This window comes from Papio anubis, chromosome X, assembly GCF_008728515.1.
Source record: "Papio anubis isolate 15944 chromosome X, Panubis1.0, whole genome shotgun sequence".
Lineage (NCBI taxonomy): Eukaryota > Metazoa > Chordata > Mammalia > Primates > Cercopithecidae > Papio > Papio anubis.
Genome location: NC_044996.1, coordinates 62,119,128 through 62,126,964, shown reverse-complemented (window position 1 = coordinate 62,126,964; position 7,837 = coordinate 62,119,128). Strand labels below are relative to the sequence as shown.

General features: G+C 33.7%; 1 non-coding gene across 1 annotated transcript; it reads right to left on the bottom strand.

Moving 5' to 3' along the window:
* Positions 1 to 2,899: 2,899 nt before the first annotated feature.
* Positions 2,900 to 3,005, bottom strand: LOC116272197. Its single transcript, XR_004180924.1, has one exon. It is a non-coding gene; the product is annotated as a U6 spliceosomal RNA (small nuclear RNA).
* Positions 3,006 to 7,837: the final 4,832 nt, after the last annotated feature.

Here is a 7,837-nt window from a genome sequence, read left to right as displayed (position 1 = left end):
TTTTTTCCAATTCTGTAAAAAATAACATTGGTAAATTTAAAGAAATTGTGTTGAATCTGTAGATTGATTTAGGCAGTATAGTCATGTAAATGACATTGATTTTTCTTATCCATGAGATCGGGATGTTTTTACATTTGTCTCTGTTATCTATAATTTCTTTCATCAGTGTTTTGTAGTTCTCCTGTAATATTCCTGTAACAGTCTTTCATTGCCTTGGTTAAATGTATTGCCAGATATATTTTGTCTATATAGCTATTGTAATTGGGATTTAGTTCTTGATTTGGTTTCAGTTTGAGTGTTGGTGTATAGAAATACAACTAATTCTTGTATGTTAATTTTGCATCCTGGACCTTTACTAAACTTCTTTATCAAATCTAGGAGTATTTTGGAGGACTGTTTAGGATTTTCTATGTATAAGATTATGTCATCAGCAATCAGAGATAATTTGGCTTCTTTTTTTTCAATTTAGATGTCTTTTTTTTCTTTCTTTTGCCTGATTGCTCCGGCTAGGGCTTCCAGTATTATGTTGAATAGCAGTAGTGAAAGTGGACATCTTTGTCTTGTTTCAGTTCCTAGGGGAAATATTTTCAACTTTTCCACACGTGGTATAACACTGGCTGTGCATTTATCATATACGGCTCTTATTATTTTGAAGTATGTGCCTTAAATGCCTAGTGTGTTGAGGGCTTTAGTTATAAAGGGATATTGGGTTTTGTCAAATGCTTTATCTGCCTCTATTGAGATGACCATATGGTTTTTGTTTTTAATTCTGTTTATGTGGTTAATAAGATTTATTGATTTGTGTATTTTGAACCATCCTTTCATCTCCGCAATGCAATACACTTGATCAAGATTAATTATATTTTGTTGTGTTGCTGGATTCATTTGGCTAGTATTTTATGGAGGATTTTTGTCTACATGTTCATCAAGGATATTGGCCTGTAATTTGTTGTCATTGTTGTTTGTGTCCTTATTGAATCGTGCTATCAGGCTGATACTGATTTTGTAAAATGAGTTAGGAAGAAATTCTTCTTTCTTGACTTTTTGGAATAGTTTCAGTAAGATTGGTACCAGCTCTTCTTTATCTGATAGAATTTGACTGTGAATCTGCTTAATTCTATTTTCTCTTTTGGTAGAAATTTTATTACTAATTCAATTTCATACCTCATTATTTTCCTGTAGAGAATTTCAACCTCTTCCTAGTTCAATGTTGAGAAATTGTATATTTCCAGGAATGTTTCCATTTCCCTTAGGTTTTCTAGTTTGTGTGCATAATTATGTTCATAGCAGTCTCTAAGAAGCTTTTGTATTTCTGTAACATTATTCATAATGTGATCTTCATTATTTCTTATTGTGCTTATTTGAAACTTCTGTCTTGATTTGCTGGTTTATAGCTAGTCTTCTATTAGTTTTGTTTATCCTTTCAAAGAACCACCTTTTCATTTTGTTGTTCCTTTGTATAATTTTTTGGTCTCAATTTAATTTAGTTCTGTTCTGATGTCCCTCTCTTTTTTTTTTTTTTTTTTTTTTTTTTGAGTTCCTTGAGATGTGACACTAGGTTGTTAAGATCTTTATTTTTTTATGTAGGCATTTAGTGCTATAAACTTTCCTCTTAATGCTGTTTTTGCTGTATCCCAGAAGTTTTAGTGTGTTATTTCGGTTTCCATTTACTTATTTTTTTTTATTTCTGCCTTTATTTTATTGCTTACACAAAAGTTATTCAGAATGAAGTTATTTAGTTCCCATGTTCATGTGTGGTTTTGAGAGCTTCCCTCAGTATTGACTTCTAATTTTATTTCACTGTGATCTGAAAAGGTGCTTGATATGATTGAAAATTTTTAAAAATTATTGCGACTTTATTTATGACCAAGCATATGATGAATTTTAGAAAATGTTCCATGCTCAGATGAGAAAAATGTGTATTTTTTATTGAGTGTAATTTTGTGTAGATGTGTATTGGTTCTATTGTTCAGGAGTTCAATTTAATTCCAGAGTTTCTTCGTTAGTTTTCTGCCTCAGTGATCTGTCAGTGGGGTTTTAAAGCTCCCTACTAGTATTATATGAATGCCTGTCTCTTTCCTGGATCTACTAATATTTGTTTTATTAACCTGTGTTCTCTGGTGTTGGGTGTGTATATGTTTAGAATAATTAAATCTTCTTGTTTAATTGAACCCTTTAGCATTATATAATGCCCTTCTTTGTCTTTTTTTTATTTTACTATTGTTTTAAAGTCTATTTTATCTCATACAAGAATATCAATCCCTGCTTCCTTTTTGTTTTTCATTTGTGTGATATGTCTTTTTCTACTCCTTTATTATGAGTTTGTGGATGTCATTACACGTTTGGTGGGTTTTTGAAGGCAGCAGATGGTTGGGTCATCTTTAAATCCAATTTGCCAATCTATAGCTTTTAAGTGGAGTATTTAGGCCATTTATGTTAAAAGTTAATATTGATATGTGAGGTTTCGTTCCTGTCATAATGTTTCTGACTAGGTACAGTGTAGTCTCAATTGTGTAACTGCTTTAGAGGACCTGTGGATTTTGTCTGTAAGTGTGCTTTCATGGTAGCAAGTATTGTCTTTTTTTTTCCACGTTTAAAACTCCTTTGAGCGTTTCTTACGTGATTGGTCTGGTGATGATGAATTCCGTTAGCATGTGCTTATCTGGGAAATTTTTAATTTCTTCCTTATGAAGCTTAGTTTGGCAAGATATGCAATTCTTGGTTGACATTTATTTTTCTTAAGAAGTCTAAAAATAGGCCCCCAGTCTCATCTGGCTTGTAAAGTTTCTCCTGGGAAGTCTGCTCTTAACTCTGTTTCGATTTCCTTTATAGGGAATTAGATCCTTTTCTCTAGCTGTTTTTAAGATTTTTTTTTTCCTTAGCATAGACCTTAGATAGTACAAATATGGAATTCTTCATAAATTTGCATGTCATCTTTGCCAGGGGGCATTCTAATCTTCTCTGTATTGTTCTAATTTTTGTATATGGGCTTCTGAAATGAGCACCTCTTATTTATTCTTATCAGAAACTTGAGTATGTCATAACACAGATGTATTTGCTGTACCCTAATAATTAACTTTTAATTGTATTGATAAATACGTGTAACTTTGGTTCATACAGATGTGTTTGTTAATTTGGTCAACTTACTGACCAATGGAAAGCATGATGTTCAGGTATTGTTACAGTTGTAACGTCAATTTAGACATGGTACAAAAAATTCATGATTAATAATTTCCCTATTTCTCTCACAGAAAAGAAAATAAGAAATCAAATATTTACAAACATCAGGTATTTCTAGACACTATCCTTTATATATATTGTCCAATATAAGCTTCAAAGCAAACTTATCATTTTTTTTTTTTTAATTTTACTGCTTTCTCATAGGAGTAAATTGGGGGACAGAGTAATTAAATAACATTTCCAATTTGATACAAACTGACTCCACCATCCATTTTGTTCACAATTTATCTCACTGACTCCCATTACATAGATCACTGTAGGCAGGACCATTGTGAATTTTGAATGCTTCTTTCTCAAAACAAATTACACTTTCATGTGTCATTTTCAAATTTTTTTCTTTATCATTTTAGAGAAAAGAAACTGCATAATTAATATTATGCTGCTGTGTTTGTGTGTAGTTTCTAGAAATTATCTACTACTACCATCTTTTCACTTGCAAATCAGTCCTCTTTCTCTGTAATTTCTCCCTTTACTTTAAGACATTAAAATCTTTAACATATAGAAGAATTTAAAATGTAGAAACATTTAAGAAATGGACAGGCAAGGAAGCCTCAAATTTTGTTACATTTATCTTTATTATGGGCAATTTCCACACATGAGATTTCTAATAGAGCATTATTTTTACTTTTCTCAATGACCTAAAATTTATCTACATTAAATCTATCATATTTTAAATTTGTCCTTCAGTGCAGGAAATAGTAATATAATTTTAATAGGGTTGATAAAATAATATTAGCACCATAAAGCAATCTAACCAAAAACCATAGAAGCCACATTATTTTTATATGATCATTATACCAGCTTATTTAAAAAAATCAGAGGATAGTCATTATGTGATATTTCAAGGTGAATGGCTTGATTAATATCAGAGAAAGAATGCCATTGCAAGTATCTTAATCTTATATTTTGTGCTCTTATTAAAATGCCATTTTCTGAAAAAGTTTTCTATCTTATATATTCTTAGGGAATGAGAAACAGAGAAAAGAAACAACTGTTTAAAGGAAAACAAAGTACAAATTATAATAGAGTTTAAAGATAAAATAAACATTCTATAATTAACCTAATAATTATTGTGAGCCAGAGTAAAATCCACATATACCAGCCAGACTAGGATGTTTTGATCTAATTCAGGCATCTTTTTTTAATTCATTCCTCACATAGTGAGAACCCACTTGGACCACTGGCTGTAACTGATGAAACCACATTTATTACCGCTACAGATTTCTCATGCCTGCTTATCTTGGCCCATGTTCTCAATTCTGTACCGGGTGGACAATCAAAATTCTTCATTAGTTTATTCACTGCTGATAATGGTTGAACTCTTGCCCTGGCCCTGAAAAGAAGTGCAATGTGTTCCATATATCTTATTTTTTAGCATCCACAACAGCCATTGTGTAGCCTGAATCCAAAACTACACTTCATATGACGCATGCAATAGAAGTAGCTAGAAAACTTTATTCCAGTGATAATTATAGCTAACATTTTATATTGAGTAATTATTGCATGCAAGGCATTATTTTAAGTGCCTCATAAAAACATAATTACATTTAATCTTCACAACAATTCCAGGAGGTAGGTATAATTATCCTCCATTTACTAATGAAAAATCTGAGACCTAAAATGTTTGAATACCTAGTAAATGGTAGAACCATACTTCAATCCTAGATTTTTTGACTGTAGAGAGATTTAGATTTTAACCATTATGCTACATCATCTCCTTTTAAAGTTATTTCAATATAGAGTGGGACATACCATATTTGTAACTTCCATAGGACTAAGTAAACAAAGTGTTCCACGGTCTTGTTCTTCAAAAGGTTATACTGAATGTAGTGAAAATTCTGATATTAGTTGAGAAAAAACAAGGCATTAATCAAAACATTAGTCAAAACTATATGTATTTGAAAGAGTTTTTACAGTGGTTGCTTGGAATACCAACAATAGGAGTAAAGTATAATAATCCAAATAGCTCTTTCTGTGTATCAGTGTAATTTCATCTGTATTCATTTTTTAATCTTGCAAAGATTGTGGAAACAGGAAATAACAGTCATGTAAGTGGTGAACATATTCAAATACTGGAAACAACATTAAAAATTCAACTGATTAAAAAATTTCATCATAACATTGTAATTTTTATGGAGGATATCCTCATAATATATATTTCTTTATTATTTGATTTTTAAAGACTTGCTAAGTTAATTGAGATGTGTACTTTTCCACGAAAGTATAATTGTTTCTCTGATTTAACCCTGTTTTTTTAGTACAATTTTTTTTTGTTTTGTAAAATTATGTAATTTTGTGTATTACAAACTTTAAACAACAAATTTAATTTCATACAAAGCTTTCATAATATTCTATAGTTCAAGCTGCAATTATATGTTACAACATTACTCTAAAAAAATTCAAGCATTCACTTAGAATTCTGATAGTTGATTTTGAATTCTGCAGGATTGTTTTAATGTAAGAGATTTTTCAGAGGTAAGAAAATAAAGTCATTATTATATGAGCCATGAAAAAAGACTAGATAATACCAAATATGAATTGTTAAGTAGAATAAAGTTCAGGAACCTTCAGGGATAATTTGTTAATAATTAAAAATACATACCTTTAGAGTAATATAGAAACTAAAAATTCTGAGCCTATCTGAAAAAGACAGCAAACAATCAGAATATTAAAAAATAATATTATGACATATTAAATGGATACTAAACATTAAAATTCCCAAAGGAAAAAAATAATATCAGATTTTATAGTTTACAATGTAATAAGTACATAAAGCATGTTTACATTTATGCAAATTTGAGACATATGTGTATATAAGCTTATGTGCTTATATATGTATTTAATCATCACTTTATAGTCATTCCTTATATTCCCCCAAATTGAAAAATAAGGAAGTAATAGAATAAACATATTACTTAGAAATATTTAAAAATACCATAATAAAACTTAGAAGAATTGAATATGGTTGAATTTAGGGAGAAGAATTTCAGGGTCAGAAGGGATTGAGCCAAGCAACTGCTAATTCTCATTATAAGCTTTGTAGAATTCGCTTTATGTTCAAATTTTGTGCATGTATGACTTTAAAAGAACAAAAAGATCAAATTTAAAATATAACTTTCTTTTTTCTCCAGATAACTAATTAGAAGCATTCAGCATGCCTTAGTCACTTGGAGATAACAAGATAGTGCATAAAGATGAACTCTTCTTTGAGAAGAAAAAAATGGGAATCCACCAGAATCATAAAGGATACCACAGATCCCAAGAAGAACACTAGTAAACAGCCCCTGTGATGGTGTCTGGCTGATACAAGTGAGTGAAGCCCCAGTATGTGAGAGAGGGAGAGAGCCTCCCTCTGTGACTCACCTTTTCCCTAGACATTTGAGCAACCAAGGCTGAAGGACAGAATTTTGTTTCTCCCAAGCCCTGGCAGCAACTTGAGGATAGACTTGGAGATACTGTGAGGAAAAGACACAAGAAAAAGCTGCAGATATTTTCTCAAATGTGGGGCTGAGAGCAGGATGCCACTTTCAATCAAGGTGCATAAATAGCCAGTCTTTGGTGATCCAGAAACATGGCCATGCAGGCATTTTAGTTTCTGGACAAAGACTGGAGTTCTCTCTCTGGAGTGGGGTAAGGGCCTTCATAGCCAGAGCTACGGAAAGCAGCTCAGCAGTAGGTGGTGGAATTATGCTCTCCCTAGTCACAATCCTGGGGCAGGAGGACAGCTGCTACAGCTGCAGTTTCTCCTGGATGGAAAGGACTGAAGGCAGGGCCAGCTTGGTGACCTAGAACTGGTCCATATGTGCCACTGCTGGGTGCCCCAGCTTGCCCTCCTGACATCTTGTGTAGCAAGGCCCTCTTTGCTCCAACTCCAGACAGAAATCTAGGCGTTTGGAGCACCCTCTTGTCTGGTTCAGCAGCCAAGAGGCATCCTGCTCTTAGTCCCTACTCTTTGTGAATACAGATTGTGGAGCAGCAAGGACCTGTCTGCTCCACTAACCAAGCAGATATTCAGGCATTTGGAACATCAGCTCAGCTGGATCAGCAGCCTGAGCTTCTCCATCCTTCCTGTGCAGAGATCCTGGTGCAGGTGGGGTTTGGGGTTGGGTGGGACTCACTTTTACAAGCTCAGTCAGATTTCCAGGAATCCAGAGCACCTGCTAGTCTGGTTCAGCAGCCTGAGTTGCCCCACCTCTCCTGTGCAGATATCTTGGTGCAGGGGACCCACTCTACTTCAAGCCAAGGAAGACTTCTTGGTATCTGAAGGACCCACTCTCCTGTATTAGGAGATTAGGCCACCTCTCATTACTGTGCAGAGATTTTGGGGCTGAGGAGGTTCCTCAGCTCCATGCCTAGGCACACCTCTGAGTGCCTGGTGGTAACCCATGGGATTTTTCTTCACTGAAAGTGTTTGTGGCTGCCATCAGGGGACCTGTAGGCAGAACTGCCCAGTCTGGTCCCATTTATCACGGTCCACAAAATGCTGGGCTCTGCAGAGAGCTCAGTTCACTAACCATTCTAGGAGTCAGCCAATTGCCTGAGGTAACAGGGAGCTTCTGCCAGTAAACGATAATGTATACTGAGCTGTGTTGGGTGC